This window comes from Solea solea, chromosome 12 (assembly GCF_958295425.1).
Source record: "Solea solea chromosome 12, fSolSol10.1, whole genome shotgun sequence".
Classification (NCBI taxonomy): domain Eukaryota; kingdom Metazoa; phylum Chordata; class Actinopteri; order Pleuronectiformes; family Soleidae; genus Solea; species Solea solea.
In genome coordinates, this window is record NC_081145.1 from 25,125,321 (window position 1) to 25,144,641 (window position 19,321).

A 19,321-nucleotide genomic window follows, 5' to 3' on the forward strand; every position below is an offset into this window, starting at 1 on the left:
CAGAGGGAAATGAAAACCTATAATCAAAAATGCTGTGGAAAGAGGGGGGGAAAAAAGCACATTTTCTTTGGTTTTCTCAGGTGCTCTCTATAAATATCCAACCCTGAGTGTGGAGTAGAATGTGTGCACTTATTCTAAGAGTTTTCCATCATTAAGTAAGACCTGACGAAATATTACTTTGAAATATTATTATGTTAAAAATGCATATATATATATATATATATATATATATATATATATATATATATTTGTACAGTATATAAATATATATGAAGTAAAACACTATTTCTGATTTTCCTCCGAGTACCACCAGAGGAAACCCGCGTACCACTGGTGGTACACATACCCCAGTTTGAGAACCATGGACTTTGAGTGTTATGTATGAAACACTAAACAGTAATGTTATTTTTTGACACCCGCACGCACACGAACAGCAGACATAAATTAAATGTCTTACTGTAACAAAGCTGTGACTTTCTTTTCTCTGAGGAGCTTTGTTCCCGATGTTCAAAGTACAAAGTACACGTTGCAGTACATATAATGACATATATATGACATATATATATATGTCATATATATATATATATATATGACATATGTATATATACACACACACACACTGTATATCACACAAAAGTAAGTAAGTAAGTAAGTAAGTAAAGTAAAGTAAACTTTATATAGCACCTTTCACAGATATGGTATCACAGGGTGCTTCAAAAGCTGGAGCTTTTTGCATCAAACACCAGATCCTCGTGTAGATTCAAGATTGAAGAAGATTTATTTGACTGTACAAATGAAATGACATGGTGACTGACTGTATTCTGTTTTGTGCAAGGTGAAGAATAAAAAAAGAAGAGTTTAATACTACTGGTCAATGAATGAGGTCGTGAAAGGTGAATTGAAATCCAAACTTTGTCCATATATAATGACATGATACCTTTATTTTACTCGACGTCCATAACCTGTGGCCTTCAGCACTTTTTATACGTTAAATGATGTTAAAAACGGTCAAAACTGCTTCTCTCTCTTCATAGACACTTATGTTGTGATCCAGTTGCAGCCACAAGTCTGCACTCCCCACTTTTCCGATTATGATGAATCATTTTATATTCATTTAAGCGCTAACAATCTTAGACAAAAACATTTATATACATTCTCATTCAGTGAAAATGATACACTCCATGACTGCAAATGATTGAAAATGTTATTTTCTGTATACAATATAAGCGTGTCACACAGTCCTCTCTTCTTCCACCCATCTCAGTTTCTCAATCCTGGTCCTGGGAACTCACTGCCCTGCATGTTTTTAGGGGTTTCCTTGCATTCGTATGTGGCCTCTACAGCTAAATATACTTTAAATGAGAGCGTCCCAGAGGGTGCCCTTAGTGCTGTATGCCCATCTCTGTGATATACAGTGATGCTGTGCTGTGTGTAGGTACTCACAGGTGTGTGAGAATGTGGGGAAATGGTTCCTGCCCTCGCCAGGGGTGCCCAACAGGTGCCCTTTTCATTTTTTTTGCAGAAGTTGCCCTTTTCATTTTCACCCCCTGCCTTTCCAAAATGTCTGTGCACGTCACTGCACCTCAAACATGCAGCGCAGTGAGTCAGAGAAACCCCCGCTGTAGAGCGATGTTATTGACTGGTATTATGAATAATGGGCAGCCACAGATATACTGTTTATGTCCATGTTTTTCCCCCTGAGTTCTCAACCGGAACACAGTCAACTCACTCCTACAGTAGTTCTGACTTCTGACGTAAATGGAAGTTATGATTGAATCCAACACTTGTGCTGCTACTGATTGCTGAATGAGGTTTGTGAGCAAGGAAACAGGATCATTATGTAAAACTGAAATGCTAAAATAGCGTTTTTATCTACAGTGTATATACAAATAAAAATGGTCTATATCGCCAAGCAAATAACACGCAGCGACCATGTATTTGTCTATAGACTTCATCACAAAATCCACACAGGACTGAGGCAGAAAAGGCTCCGCTGTTGTGTATGTTTCTGCAACGCTGTCAATCAAAAACTGGCTCCGCCCTTTCAAACAAGTCCAGCATCTGCGCCCGCCATGGATGTATTAAAAGAACTGGATAGAGCACCGCCCCTTTGGCTCCATTCATTCCTATGGAGTTGCTCACCCAGTGCATATGACTTTGGCGTTTATTTGCTGGTTGTGAGGCCCATAGAGCTCCCATAATGCCTTTCGGCTATGTGCATCACACGGTCACATCTGCCCCGTGTTCACGATGTCAGTATGAATCCACACAGCAGCTCGTTAATACATCGATAATAAGTTTGAAAGTGAATGCGAATGAGCGACTAATAAATAACTAAAACTGACAGTAGCGCCGTTCCTGAGACGCCACATGACCGCGCTTTGCTGTGCTCGTCCACAGCTGTGACGTCACTCTGGGAAATAAGATTTTTCTGGGCTTTTTATGGCCTTTGGGAAGGTTTTACAAATATGATACTCCATGAATTAAAAATATAGAATATAAAGATCTATACATGCCTATGTCCATGTCTCGAGGTGTCCTGTGGACACTTTTACAGGCGTCTCTTTTACTTTTGTGGTCAATGGGAAAATTGCTTTTTGGGCCACATGAGTATTTTTTGTTGCAGTACCACGAGTGGCCACCATGACAAAGGCCGCCCCCTCTGCCTTGAAGAACAATTTTGCTCTTTCCAGTTCTTATAATACATCCATGGCGCCCGTCCACAGCTCCACTGACTCCAAGACAAGCTGAGCTTCTGTGGAAGCGACATTTTCGCCGTAAGTGGATTTAATGCGGAAGCTGCTACGGGAATACGAAAATCACGTAAGACGGTCGGTCGTCCGTGATAAACACCTGATTCTGAACAAACTAGTGACACGTTCTGATCTTCTTCTAGCGCACGTTTAGTATTGAAACATAAATACAACACAGTACATATTTGAAGACATTTTAGAGGAAGCTGAGCTTCACTTGCTGCCTTAGAGAAATCAACACTGGTGCACACATACACCCCCTGCTGCTCAGGAGGGATGATCAAAAGCGCTGGTAAAGTTGGAGCAACTTTTAGTGATTTGTCTTGTTGTTGATGTTATTATTCTGCCTCTGTTTGGGGGTTTGTAACATTATTTGTATGCTGTGTCCTTTATCTGAAAATGGGAGCTGTCATTCAAAAGGTCTAAGACCTGACAGAGAGTGTTTGTGTATGTGCAGCAGCAGCAGCAGCAGCAGCAGCAGCAGCTCAGGGGCGAGTGTTAACAAGAAGCATCTATCCTGTCCTATGTGGTTTATGTATTTTCTGTCCTACCTGATTGCAGTCGTCTCACTTTACTTTAGTGCAATCTTCTTTATGTTGCCTCCGTCTGTCATGGCTGATCACTTCCTGTGTGCAGCACAGAAATATCGCCAGGTGACATTAGATCTACAGTCAATACTATATTTAGTCAAATGTGTGAAGTTATCTGACGGCGGTTTGAATATAACGGACATTTGTTTATGTTTAAAAGTGACGCACTGCACTACAGTTTGGGCCACAGTCGCGGTTAGTGCTGCTGCCTCGCAGAAAGCACATCCAGGTTTGCATCCACAGGTTAATTGGACACACGAAACTGACCGTAGGTGTGAACGTGAGAGTGGGTGCTTGTTGTTCCGCAACCCTCTGGATGAAGCAAAAAGACAATAGATGGATGCATGCACACGACACTCCTGATTCTGGATCTGCATGCAGAACACAAACTAAATCTAATCACGTCTTCCCTCTGTCATAATCCCCAGAAACTTTCCTCCAAATCTATTCTTAATTTTTTTGAGATATGCAGCTCACAAAACAGACAGACAGACAAAAGCGTAGCCTCCCTGGCTGAGGTAATTATATACGTTGACTCATAGGTATTACGTAAACCCAATAAAGTATCCAGTGTTCCCTTCTGCTGCTCTGCTGCTCTTCAAGGCTTGACGTGTGGAGCATCCAGAGATGGTTCTAACGAGTGGATATTTGAGTTGCTGTTGCCTTTTCTGTCATTTCAGAGCAGCGCGGCCATTCTCCTCTGACCTCTGACCTCTGACATCAACACGGCTCGCTCACCCAGAGAACAGCTCACCATATATATATATATATATATATATATATATATATATATATATATATATATATATATATATATATTCTCTTTTTCTGGACCATTAGCAGAAAACCAGAGTGTGTGAAAATCCTACTACATCAGCAGCTTCTGAAATACTCAGACCATCCATCCATGCATCCACTGTTTACTGCTTTATCCTTCACATGGATATTGCAGGGCTGCTGGTGCCACTCCCAGCTGACGTATAGGGCTAAAGGTGGAGTAAATTGTGGACAGGTCGCCAGATTCTCCAATGAGCACGTCTCGGGGTTTTTAATTGACTATGGACAGTTGATGAGGTGAGACATGTTACACCCCCGATGTTGTGCATCAGCTGTTAAAAAGCATCAGGCAGATGGTGGAGTGTGATCCTTCCACACCAACCATGCATCTTCACAGTTCATGTATTACTACCACACACTGCTCTGCTCACACAGCTCGGCGGAACAATAGGCAACTATAATCCCATCAGCCGCTCGATCCACACTTTACACAGATACTTCGAAGTCTTTGAAATGGAGATGTACTCGTTTCAGCGAGAGCTTTGTATCTCCTGCCACTGCAGCACTTAGAATGACTCTGATAGTGATAACCTCTTACAGAAATCAATTCCAAAGTTTTGACATTATGTGTTTATGGGATCTGTGTGTTCACATATAGGGCACGGATACGTGAGCCAAGCTTCAAGTTCTTAAAGTGACATGTAGAGTATAATGAATGTAGTGAATTTAAATGCATTTTTAAATGCATCATTATAAATATGGGGTAAACATTAAATAAAAAGACGTATAATGAGTAAAAACAAGTGTTAGAAACTTATGCAGAAATGTATCAGCGGTTACAGTTCAAGAGTTAATACAGAAGAAGTGATTGTTGTTGTTCATCGCTGCGTTGGGACTACTTGATGAGTTTGATATTCTTTTTATACATCCTGGATGTAATGATAACGTCCATAAACTATGAATTATGATTACAGCCACCTTTGTGACAGTCAGATTACACACACACGTATATATATATATATATATATACACACATTTACATATATATAAATATATATATATATGAGCCTGACTCAGAAATGTCGTCATTGCTCATCATCCTCTTCATCCTCTTCATCAGTAATCGTCCCTCTCAGCTTCCACTTTGGTTAACACCACAGATGTAGGTGACAGTCCTCCACAGACAGTGGGCAGGTTGTTTTCCCATTAATAGTTGTGTTAACGTGTTGAGTCATCGCTGCGTTGGGACTACTTGACTCCCTCAATATGCAAAGATGTGGAAGCTACTCGCACCGCGAGAGCCGCGTCATGAGGACTTCAGTATCTTCTCAAGTTGTCATCCTGCACTTCTTGCAATGCTCTTATTATTATGACACAACAGGCTGCACAGAGTAAGAATGAAAAGCAAATGTCAAGCACATTAAGTCTACAAATGTGGTTACAGGTATAATGTTCTAAATCAGTGGTTCTCAAACTTTGTATACCAAATGCCAACTGAGAAAATATTGAGCTCTTGAAGTAACACCATTAATATTAAAATACAGTGGTGTAAGTAGACCGAGTAAAGTCAGCGACAGACTTCTCACAGGAGGCAGATTTATTCCCAATAAGATCATTTTCTCTCTCATCATCCTCCTCTTCCTCACGTATACATCACACACTGGTCTAGTGACATTAGATTAAGATGGAGCAAGAGATAAGGTGACTCTAATTATTAAATTCCTCAGCTCCACTCTGATCACATACCCTGGTATCTACAAAAGAACAATATTTCTGATTTTCTGAAGTACAACCAGAGGAAGCTGGTGTATCTGTCAGGCAGGAGTCTCCAGGAGTGGCCCGGGACAGGTGAAGGAGAGCTCGGGGAGGTGGAGGTCTTCTACGGAGAGAAGATGAATGAAGGTGGGAACGTGAAGATGAAGGGAGCAGAGGTAGAAGAAAGTGGATAAGTTTACGGTTTCATGGATGTTGTGAAGGAGGACACAAGGGAGAGGACAAGATGGAGGCAGATGATCCACTGTGGTGAAGCCAAATAAAGCAAAGCTGCTGGAGCGTTCAGACTTGTACCTAACGTGATCACATCACTGAAGATCAACAGGGTTTTTTTGCGACTGCTGAGTAAAATCAACGCGACTTTGACCCGGTTACAGGCTCCACACTCGTGTTGAAGCAGAACCTCACGTTGACCTCTAATGTTGCTGTAGGAGGAGTTCATTTTCTACTAAAAACCGCAGATTTCCTCCAGGGTAGAGATTACACATCTTTATGAATTTGAGCGTCAACTGAAGCAACAACAAAAAAGTGTTAATGTGCTTTTCATGTGCAACAACTCACGTGCAACAACTCACAGGAACTGTATTTCTTACAGTATCGATTTAAAGAGCTTTAAAAAGGAAGAAAAGAAACGATAATCCTAATCTGAGTAATTGTGAATAATGTGTTCTAGGTTTTATCTTTCACATCTTGGCTTTGTGAGACGGAAACAGAGACGAGCTCGACGGCAGAAATTGATCACACAGTAACACATAATAACCCGAGGTGTCTCAAGCCGTCCTCGGTGACGCTTTCCCAACATGATTATTATTTTTCTGGAAAATTCAAGCAAAGTATGATAGCAATTAGGTGCAGGTAATCAAATCGTCCACGGTGAACGCTGTGTCACTTGTCTCCGAGTATTTATCTGCTGTTTCGCTTTGGTTTCGCCGGCGATGGGTGTTCCCCTGGGCGAAGCTCTGCCAAAGATTGCAACTCATTAAAGAAAATATAAAGAGAAGATGTCTTGTTTTGACAGTCAGTGGAGAGGAAGAGAGAAGATGGAGATGGAGAGAACATGGGCATATACAGCATTTAAACGTGAGTGTCAAAGCAACACATTTGTCTTTAGATGAACTCAGACAAACAGAAGGAGATGAGTTGAGGATCCGCGTGGAGACAGATAATTATCCACACACACACACACACACGATCATATGAAAAAGGGATCGGACCCACAGGCTGATCACTGATAACATCAAATGCTCGGCTTAACTAGTGCTGTGCTCAGATCAGCCACACTTTTCCTCTCTGTGGGTGAATGTGGGAGTTTGGTGTGGTTGTCATAGAGACGGCGACGCCATTATCTTGTGAACATTGAGGTTGTTGGCATTAGATTTGAACAATGACATGTCTCAAACTGTAGCTTTTAGACGAAAACAAATATCCAACCACAGCCTCTCTTTGTTTGTCAGTCTGGTGTTGTTTAGACAACAACATTTTACCGCACTGCACACAGGAAGTGATTCACTTTACATCGAGACAGATGGAGGCCACAGCAGCAGCAGCTTTTGTATTTAGTCATGTACTGTAGGTGTTTTTTGTATAAAGGGTAATAACAGTTTTCATGTGACTGAAAAACACAAACAAGCACCCACAAAGACCTCCAGGCGTGAATTCTTCTGTTCAAAAACCTGGTTGTTGAGCAGTTTGCCTCCACCCACCCCTGTGCTGCCATTGTAAACACACACAAACGCTCCCACAACCAGAGGGGTATTCCAGAAAGCGGGTTATGTGAGAACTCTGAGTTTGTTAACCCTGAGATGAGGGAAACTCTGAGTTATCCGTTCCAGAAAGAGAGGTAACTTAAACTCTGGGTCTGTTACTGCGGTAACTTACTCTGTGAACATAACCTGCTCGCTGGCAGGTTTACTATAAGAAACCCAGAGTTTCTACCTGTCTTCTCCCACACGAAGAAAGCAGTTAGACATGGATTGCCCATTCATTAGAAATCCAATCGACATCGAAGCCGTATTTATTAGAAATGCATTACGTCGTGAGAGAATCTTCTGACCCAGATTAGACGTTTTGATTAAAAATAAAAGACAAATTCACATGTGATTTGGTTCTTCTTTATTCTCTAAAAGTACAAAAGCAACAGTCAGGATTTGTAATATAGTTCCAACTATTAACATATTTCACATATTCACCTGTTTCACCATGACAATGCACCCACCTCAACTGGCGTTCAAGTAATAGAATTTACAAGTCTGTTTTTCTGATTTGCCGGTCCAGGTACACCATTTCTTTCTCGGTTTTTTTGAATGGTTTTCATTAGGTGCACCCTGTACAACTCTTTTACCGGCAACTCGGAAACATATGGACGACATTTAATTCCTGCAGTTCTACATACAGATTTAACGTGGTAGTGACCGAAAATCTCACTGTGTCAAGCTGTGCTCTAGAAGTTGATGGACCCTCCTCTTGGTGATGCCCAGCCATGTTCTGTGGAAGGACAAGAATGTGCTAGTTTGTCCATTATCTATGCTCATCACTTCAGTGTACATGTCAAACTCCAAATTACACTCAAGAATGTAAATGAATATGAATGGGTAGAGCAGTGCCAGTAGCTATACATAATATTAAGACACATAGGACCCTCCGGATCTCTCCCTGTGGCAGCAGACAGCGTCTCCTCCTCCTCATATATATATATATATATATATATATATATATATATATATATATATATATATATATATATATATATATATATAAATAAAAGTTTTATTTAAAAAAAAGACATAAGTGTATACTTGCATCTGATGTAGGCACTTGTGTCCTGGGGGGTGACAGGCTCAGATGAGCTTCCCCCGGGGATGCCTTCAGCCACAGGGCGACCCCTGTATTGGCTGAGAGCCAGCTCCTCAGCCCCTGACAGAGGTGGTGGAGGTGGCCCTCCACCCGTTTTTCGGGCCTCTGCCTTCTTTCTGTTGGCTGAGCAGAACTCAATGTTTGCAATCTGAATTAATATTTACGTTACGTTTAATAGCCTTAGTCAATTAAAAATAAAAAAATAAATCAAAGTGAGGTGCAATCATAGCCTAGCAAAATATGCCTTACCTTTTTGAATGATGTTTTTATGTTTCATTTTGAGCTGCTTCAAAGTCCTCTTTTCTCCTGTTGGATTGCACCTAAATGAAAAACTCAGATTTCATTCCTACTTATATTCATAACTATAGACTATGCTACGATCTTACGGTTAAATGTTACGTCAATGGAATAGTACATTCAAACTTACGCGTTGACTCGGGCAGCATTTTTCTCCCATGCGGTCTCTCTCTCCTTCGCTGCTGCAGCTGTGTTGCATTCGCGGCGAAATATGTGCTCATATTCTCCGTAGCCCAGCAAAAGGATCTCCAACTCCTTCGCACTGAAATATGTTGATCTTTTTTTTTTCTCGGTTGTCATGGTGACTCGTGGTATCGGGGCTCCATTGATGATGGCTTTTTATAGTGGTTGTGCACGCGCGTACCTCGAGGTTAACATACTCAGAGTTGATTGAACTAACTCTGATCAGCTGTTCTGGAACCGGATACTCAGAGTTTCCCGACTCAGAGTAAGTCAACTCAGAGTTCAGGGATAGACTCAGAGTGTGTTGAACCTGCTTTCTGGAATACCCCTCTGGTCTGACAGTACTGCCTGATCAACAGCGCCGGATCCATGTGGATATAAAGCCGGTACAAAACTTCTGCAGAGTTGGAAATCCAAGAAACCGTTGATGGTTTGGAACTGCAGGAAAGCTGCAGGGGGGGAAAAAATATCTTACAATGTCAAGGAAGACATCAAAAGACACCACCAGCAGAAAATAAATGATCACTATGTCCCGGAGCGCTCCGTGCCGCAGGAGAACCCGCTGTTTGTGACAACACAGAGCAGATCAGAGCTCAAAGATGAACAAAACGATCTGCATAAGATAAAAAACAACACCCGTGAGCAATGTGTCAGGGATCTGGATTACCATATACGGCATCATGTTGTGTACCTATGGATATAGATTCATGCCTTTTCCAACACGATAGAAGAGATGTTTACATTTGCCGTGACCCAAATGTCACCTCCCACCATTGGACGCCATCTGGTAACGTAAATGAGGGATCCATAATGGTGGGAGCAGCCATTTTAGGAGAATCATCACAATCCTGGAGATTATTCCGCCCTCCTGTTTAACCCTGTGAATATATGCCGCAGCAGTTCGCACCATGTGGGCGCGGACAGCATTGATTTTCATCAACATGGTGCCACGCATCAGGTTCATAATGGCCTATATTCAATTGAGAGGTAGCTCGTCACCTGACACTTGTGTAATACTTAATAACCTGACCGTAAATACATGAATAAATAAATAAATAAATAAATACAGAGTGACCTGACAAAAACTGTAGACAGGAAGTTGCTAACAGAAGTTTTAATACCCAAGTATGCGAGGATGTACTTGCATACTTGGGAAGTACGACTGGAGTACATACTGCCATGTACGGGAGTACACAAGTACAGAGAAGTTTGCATATTGAGAAACGGCCACAGGGATCCAGGAAGTGGAGCACTGAGGGTGTTACAGCACCCCCTACTGACATGGGGTGGAACACATAGCGTGTAAATAGTTTGGGTGTTTTTCTGCTTTTTTTAAAAAAAGAAATTGAATAATTGTAATTATTTTTATAATTTTTTTTGCTTTTTTTAACCTTGAATGATAATTTGCTTACACGATAATATAGGAATTAAAAACAGTGTGTTGAAGTATTGCTTTCCACGATGTAACATCGCGCATGGGTACGTGTGTACAGCGCATGTGCGAACTGAATTTCCGCCCCACCAGTAGGTGGAGTATTAAGTCGCGCTGACCAAGCAGAAACAACATTTTGACAACAGAAGAAGTCGTCGCCAAGGATAGTCATCCAACCCTCGGGCCGGCAGACACCCCGGGCCCCCCTGCCCCACGGACTGTGGTAAGAATGCGTCGTATTCCCTGAGTACACCAGGGTCTTAAGGGTCAGCAGTGGTCAAATCATAAAATAACAAATGAGTATTATTGATTCTCACATGAAAATCAGTAACCCACCAGTGCACTATTTATTTGTGTCTGAGTCATGCAGTGTCCAGCTGTTTGAAATATCTGGAAATTAAAAAAAAAAAAAGTTCAAAGTAAATATCAATATAGCACCCCTAAATACAGTACCTGTTTTTAAAGAGGTGGAGAGACAGTCCTTTCCTTTTCATCCAGTTTTGTTGTTGTTTGTTTGTTTCTGTCTGTTCTTTAACAGTTCTCTAAGCTGCTGTAGAGACTTTGCTTCCCAAACAGAAGGGAAGTGCACCTGTGAGCCCAGTTGTTATTAAGTATCTTGAAAATGAACAAACCCACGGACACATAAACAATAATAACAATAAAAAAAAACATATAGGATGAAGCGTTTCTTGTATATTGACCATGTGACGCATGCACAGGAAAATACTTTTGTGCAGGTTTATGGTTCACTGAGGATTATTGAAGCCAAACACAGATTAATTGACCAGCAAAAGCAAACATTAGAGCTGAGAGACCAATATTAATGAGAACAAGCTTTAAAAGGTTTTCACCAGGGACCCTGACTCACTAACACGCCATCTGAGATTCATCACTCGCCTTCTGTCTTCACTTACAACAAAAGTCATGAGCTTTACACAATATCCCGAGTTGAAGGTTCCATTTATAATTCATGACATGGCTTTCGTAATTATTCGTTTTCAGGATAAATGTGAAAAGAGCCCACCGTTTATTTAAAATAATAGGCTGCGTTCCAGGAGCAGAACACACAGGTTTAAATACTGCAATTCCAAAATGCTCCTCAACTGAATGCATGCATGAATAAAAACGGAAAAAGGATGTTTAACTGTCATTCAAATCCAAAAAGATTGAGCTGACAGAGAGTCCGGCAGGAGTCCACACATTAATACATGGCTGGCTGAGCCCAGCAGGTTAAAAACAACAACAACAACAACAACAACAAGTTTGTTTTAGGCCCAGGACACACGGCAGAAAAACAGCAGCCAACCATGACGCTGTGTCAGGGGAAAAAGTGGCACTGACACCCAAATCATCACGAAGACGACCAGCACGCAACCAGCAGCTTTATTTATCGCAACAAAGGCCGATAAACGGCAGCATTTTTTCATCTCATCACTGTCGCTTAGGGCTGAACAATTTATCAAAATAAAAAAAAATCACAATACAGCCTGCTGAAATATTCAAATCACAGGAGATGCAATATTTATATATATAAAAGCCGAAATATGTGGAAAATGACGTCTTTATATTAAATATTGTCCTGATGTTTACACATCTTATTCTACAGGCTGAAGGAAACGGCACAAATATCACACTGTAATCATTTAAAATGAGAATAACTGAACTAAAGTCACTTATTCAAAATCGTTCAGCCCTACAGTCGGTCACTTCACACAGCCATGTTTGGAGTTGTATTTTTGTCCAAATGTCTAAAACACGCATCGCTGATTCATATCAGATTTATTTCCACATACGAATGAGGCTCGACACCAGTGTTAATTTCACTGTGACGAAAAAACGAGACATTAAGTAAATAAAATAAAGACGATGTAATCATAAGCGATCTCTTTACGAGGTACGGAGGTTAGGCTGATCTACCCGTGTGTCAACACGGAGGATGACACACTGCTGGAAATCTTTGCAGAAGAAAAGGAGGAGGTGACCATTTTCGGAGTGGGCGATCCCAGGAAAGATGTACTTTTAACATTTACTTTTAAGATTGTCTCTCCTTCTTACTCTCCTTTAATTACTTCCCTTTAGCTTTCATATTCTGTGGGGAGCTTTATATCTGAGATTGTTTGTTGTCTCTGTAACTATTTGTGCTGCTATCTTGACCAGGACTCCGTGGAAGAAGAGATCTTCCCGGCGAAATAAAGGATAAATAAAATAAATAAGCACATTCTTATGTCAGGTGTAAAAGGGGCCTGTGCCTATGTTTGACTGAAGAATCCTGCAGATCTCACAGACAGTCACCAAACCTCTGTCTTCTAAGTTCATTACTCTGTGAGCTGAGAAACCACCTCTAAACTTTGCTTTTGGCTCCTAACATTGGTCGTGTATGCACCTCTTTCTACAGTGACGTGAATAAAACATGAGAAATGCATTCAAATTGGCTCATTATCCAAACACAGTGCATTTGAAAAGAGACCAAATGATCTGCTACAACCGGTCTTTACTGTTTCCCATTACTCAATGAAGCTCAAGTGTATTTCAACCATGAAATGAACGAATAGAATATAATATGTATATTTATGACGGATTGTACACGACGATATGTGCTGAACAAATTCTTGATAGAGTGTTTGGTCCTTGGACTCAGTGTAATTGAGGGCATCAGTGAAAGAGTGAAAGAGACTATGGTTTGCTTTACTCATCAGCATCAGTGGGGAGGTTTAAGGGCACGAACAGCAGCATGAATTAACAAAACAATGGCATTTCACCTTGAGTTTTTAAGCATTTCTTCATGCAACTGGTGTTACATGGCAGCAGAGACGTGGACACAGAGCAGGTGACAATAGTTTAGAGCCAAAGCAAAAAAAAAGGAGCAAATGAATGGCTGGGCAGGTTTGATACTGAGGCAGAGGAAACGAGAAACAGCAAGAGACAGAATTCAACTCATGAAACAAACACTTGGCAAAGAGGCTAAACCACAGCATGTGTACTGACTGGACAGAGGTGGTGATCCAGCAGTGTGGATGTGTCAGGACTGAGCTTAAGAAGCCACGCAGGTGATTGCAGGATTGGATGCAGCTGGTGGAGTTTGCTCTGCTCCGTCTTACAGGCACACCTGAGACAATCAGGACAGCGAGGGGAGGGGGAGCGAGGCACACTGGAGAAAACAGATCTAACCTCTTTATAGGGACATCTGGGACATCTACTTATGTGTTGTTGAGTCAAAGTTACGATTCATTTTATATCAAATTGTTGGTTGTGATATAAAGTAGCAATAATTGTGCAGAAGTCACAATACAGATCGTTTTTATTTTATTTGTTTTGTTCATAAAAACGAGCCAAGCGAACTTTGAACTGTGACTTATTTCCAAATGTCACAAATTCAATCCAATTTTGATTACTTTTTGCTCAGGTGTGTTTGTTGGTGAAAATATATATTGTTTTCATCAGATTATCTAGATTGTGCTGAAAAAAAGGTGCAAATCAGTGTTGAAATTCTCCGGATGATAATGATTATGATAAATGATTATTTTTGTGTGTGAATACTCTGAGCTCTACGGCACCCTTGTGGAAACGTCTGCAAAGCACCAACAGCTTTTTTAGAAGACTGACTATGATCTGCAATGGGAAGCTTTCAACTTCAAGCACCAAGACGGAACTGCAGATTATCCAGATTCCAGAAGGATAAAGGAACAAGGACAGATTGTTCCTTTGAAACTGTGATTACAGACTTCTAGATCTGATCGGGAGCTTCAAATTGTGGAGGGCAGCCTTGCACCTCTTAGTGTACAGACCTGTCAGAACTTACTGCAAGTCGATATGGTACCCAAAAAAAAAACTCTTCCATTTTTCGGTATCCTTCCCTTGGGGTACCGGACTAAAATGCTATGATACGGGTGGAGCCCGAAGAAATATTTACAGTCTTTTCCTTTCCTTGTCTGTTCTTGTGTGGAAGCTGCTGTGAGCCTGGTCGTTTTTAAGTATCTTAAAGATGAACTAACCCCCTGGATGAATAAATAAGAAAACAGCCAACACTAAAGTATAGGTGTTTCTTGTATTATGCCAGTATCAGGACGCATGCACTGGGAAAACAAAGATTTCTCTTTCTTTTGTTTAAGCCGAACACAGATGAATCACCTGTGCGGCTTCATTTCTTGCCCAGTAAAGCAAACATTAGGGATGGGAGACCAACATTAATGAGAACAAGCTTTTATAAACACTTGGTGTCCCATCAGTTACTTTAGTTAAGGTGTATCTGAAAAGAAGAGGGGAAAAACCTAAGGGTTATTTCTCTCTTAAAATCTGAGCTTTGAAACAGCTCATCGAATTACGTCCTCTGCCATTAGTCAGAGAGAAAAAACCTAATTTTTGAAGGTAACTAAACAGTTTTTAGTCTTGTTTCTGAGCCAGATTCATGCACGCTGGTTGTTAGAGCTTCATGTAGTGGCTGACTCACCTCATTTAGCCCCTGAGAGTGCTATTCATCCATGGTCATCAGTAATGACAGCATGTATTTCAGCAGTAAGCAAGCCTTGAAATGAGAAATCTCTTGAGTGCTGATAAAATATTTGGGTTGTGCCGTTTTAACACCGTCTGTTTGTTCCTGGAAACTCAGCAGCGTGTTTGAACTGCCTGGACAGTCATTCAGTCGCGCACCCAAACAGTGTGAAATAAATTGATATAGATTTTCATCGGAGTGGATCAGTGGATGGCAGAGCTGTGGAAATCCTGTCGATGTTTATGTACTTTTGTGTGTCAGTGATGTTTGAGACAAATGTAATTACTGCAGTGTTGCAGTGCAGACAGGTGGTCTCAACACGGGGGTTTGTGTTGATGTTTGGAAAGGGAAACAGACGCTCACGTCGAGAAAGAGTGTGCTCAGATTTAGGCAACAGAAGCGCTTTGGTAAATACTGTCCATGTAAACACACCTGCCCTTCTCGGTTTCATATTTTAGGGTTGTTTCAGTTGATCAAACCTAGATTATATGTTAATTTGTTTGTCTCGCCATGTTGGCAGGAAAAGCTCCTGCAAAGCATCAGTCATTTTAAGTCAAAGTTCACCGTGCACTTTAGATCCACTGAGATTGAACATAATGTCAGAGAACTGAATATACCTACACCTTATAATGTTCCCCAGTGTTTAGAATATGAGAACAGCCGGAGCGGGCGTTATACCAGAGCTGCAGTTTTCCAACATCTTCAACTTTCTGATAAACCATCCTTCACCTACTCCACAGAATGCTTAGACATCTAAATAAAAGCATGGTCGTCAGTCCATCACAGGGCCAAGTAGAGTGTCCAAATTGCCAGATCTGCATGTTTTTTGGACTGTGGAACCTGGAGAAAACCTGGACACAGTGAGAACATGCAAACTCCATGCAGAAAGGCCCGTAGAGCAGCTTCTGCAGCAGAACAATCAGGGCTTTCTGGAACGCCTTTGTGATGACAAGGTGGAAATGTCACAGGAGGATCAACAGTTTGTGCACTGTGTGAGAACCTCTACATGCCATGCTGATGGTCATTATGTCACTGGACTTCCAAAGGAGACGGCAGTTCTCACATGCCCAAACAACAAAGAGCTCCCGTGCTGAAGAGGGAAATTCAAAAGGAATCCCAGTCTTCTGTCAAGAGCGCATTGATTTCATGAGGGATATGATTGTAAAGGGTTATCCCAGAAAACCAGCTTAACTGACAAGACGGCTATGGTACGTTCCACATCATGGCGTCTATCTATCGACTGCGATACTAGGCAGACCAAGAACCAGCTCCCAGTCACAGTTCAGGAGGCGGACACCCTCTCTGTATTTTAAAGTTAGAATTAAAACCTTCCTTTTTGATAAAGCTTATAGTTAGGGCATCTCTTAGTTGATGCTTAGGCTGGGTATGAAAATGATTTTATTACATGTCATTTACCTTGTTCTTTATCTCCCTAGATTAAATCTTTCCTTCCTGTCCTCATCTGGCAGGCTGCAGGATCCAGATCCAGTTTCAAGGTTATTCTTATTATCACTAGCATTCGCATTATTGTCATCATTATTATGCTATAATTAAAGTCGATATACTATAAAGTTGAGTACTATAAACGTGTCATAACCGATTCAGAAATGTTCCGTCCATCCATCCATTTTCTACCGCTTATACGAGGTCGGGTTGAGCAGAGAAGCCCAGACTTCCCTCTCCCCGGCCACTTCGTCCACCTCTCCAATCCAGAGGCCAAGAGACGAGTGAGTTTCTTATCAGCAGTGGTTAAATGTTGCTTTTAAGCTGAAAAAAACACTTACCATCCTCCACCATCGCCTCCAACAACGACGTGGCCGATTCAAAGCCACCCTCTCTCCCTCGGTTTGCAGTCCGGTGCCTGTAAATGCCATCCATCTGGTCGAACCACCTCCAAATCTTGCAGTTCGACCCACTCCTGCCGTTATGTTCTTTCATTGCCCGGTAGTCGCTCTTAAGCCTTTTTAGTTTCTCCCGTGTGCAGTGGTAGTCGTGAGCGGCCATTAACTGTGAGATCTCCTGGTACACCCTTTCATTCCGGGTGGCTCCATCCATCTCTCTTAAAAATGGCGGGTTTGATTCCTGGATCCTGCATCGTACGTTCTACGGTCTGACGACGTCACACATAGTACCTACTCGGTTGGAACCTCCCCAGGCCTCCCTCTTTCACATTCTCTCCCCCACCTCTCCTCTGTCCCCATTTTTCCTTTCACCACAACCTGTCGAGGCAGATGGCCGCACATCTTTGAGCCTAGTGTTTGCTCATGGTCTTAACTGTTGGGTTTCTCTTCTCTCTACAATATTGTAAAGGTTTTTATCTTACTATGTAGGCGACCTGGAGATAATGTATGTTGTGATTTGGTGCTGTACAAATAAAATTGAACCATTCAGTTGATAACCTGCACCTTAATCTATTCAGAATGTGGTAATAAACCATACAGAAAGGTCCTGGTTGAACCAGAACATGAATCTGTATGAAAAGTTGGCGTACAGTGGTCAATATTCCTTTAAAAAAACTGTTTACACTCTTACACAAGTGCATTTCTGCTGTTTATTTCTCACTCTGTGCACAAACTTGTCTCCAGTTCAGCAGGGTAATGGCCAATAAAAAAGGTGAAAGATTCCAATTGAAGTGAAAAGAGTGTTTTCCCCATTGATTTTCTTCTGCTTGAAAAACACATAAGGAGCAAACAAAAGTATCAGTGGTGATTTATTGTTGTGTGAATACACAGCGCTCGTCAAATCATTTATAACAGCGCGCTTGTATGTTTGTTTAAGTTCTGACTGAGCTAATGATCTGGGACAAGTGTATGAAGCGTCCACACTTCAAGGGTGAAGGTCAAGGAGGAGAAAACTTACTGCTGTGGGTGACAAAAGGTTATATATACGTGCAGAAACTAATCTAAACTTGCAAATGTTACCAAGCTCTGCAGCGACAATACGGATAAACACTGGATTGTGATGGATATGGACCATATAACTAAACTGGATGAGAAGGCGTGGCTTGGTCAAGCCAGGTGTAACTAATCCTGGTAAGAGAGCGTTCACAACCCCGAGGTCGATCCCAAATTCCCTGATGCAGAAATGGAGAAGACGTGTGTCGCCAAGCGAGCGACAGATTATGATGGAGGAGGGGAAACACTCAAAGAATAAAGAAGGTGATACAGACACTTTTAATAAGATTGGAGAAAAAGCATGGCAGATAACTGTGGCCCAATATAAATACTTACAGTTTATTTACTGTTTTTATACTGTTCTCTACTGTGAACTGACATCTGTCAGAATTTCATTGTAACAGAAACACAGATGACATGATGGGCTGGAACAATTACTTGATTATTAATCATCTACTATTTTGATAACCGTTTAATCAGTTTGAGTGTTGTAGTTTTTTTGTAAATTTTGCTCCATATAACAAAGACATCATTAATCGAATAATCTTGGTTTGAGGACAAAACAAGAAATTCGAGAATGTCATCCTTTACATACGGTGGCCCTGGAGTGCCAAACACTACATCATTAAGAAAGTGCAAAAACATTAGCAAAACACAGACAAGACACTGGCACTTTCTTAATGTTGTCGTGTTTTGTTAATGTTGTTGTGTTTTGTATAATGTTGACGTGTTTGGCACTCCAGGGCCACCGTATTTCCAGGTGTGAAAAACACTGAGCATTACTTGGACCAAACAAGTACTTGATTATTAATCGGGAAAATAAACGTTGCTGTAGCTGTGAATTCGTCAGAAAAGGAAGCTCGGGGAAAATCAGACACAATCCGAAAAATAACAGTCAACGGGCAAATGTGAATGCTGCATTGATCGGACACAAGTTCTAAAAAATACTTCCAAATATGCGCTGAAGTATAATGCAAGGAAGAGGAGGATGTTGAGAGAGCAAATTGTCCTATTGAATAGATAACTATATTTTCTCAGGTGGTATGAAAAGTTGGACTCTTTGACCTTCAGCTGGTAACTCAGAGTACTGCAGTAGTCTTACACAGTCCTCTCTCAGACTTGTGCTTTGCTGGCTACCTGGCTCATTGTCCAATAATTAGCATGGTAGCTGTGGAGCGACACTATTTACTCATGGGAAATTAGCCACAAAGCAGATTAATTTGTTGTGCTACAGTTAAAAAAAAACAAAAAAACAACATTCAAATGAGTCAAAGTAAATC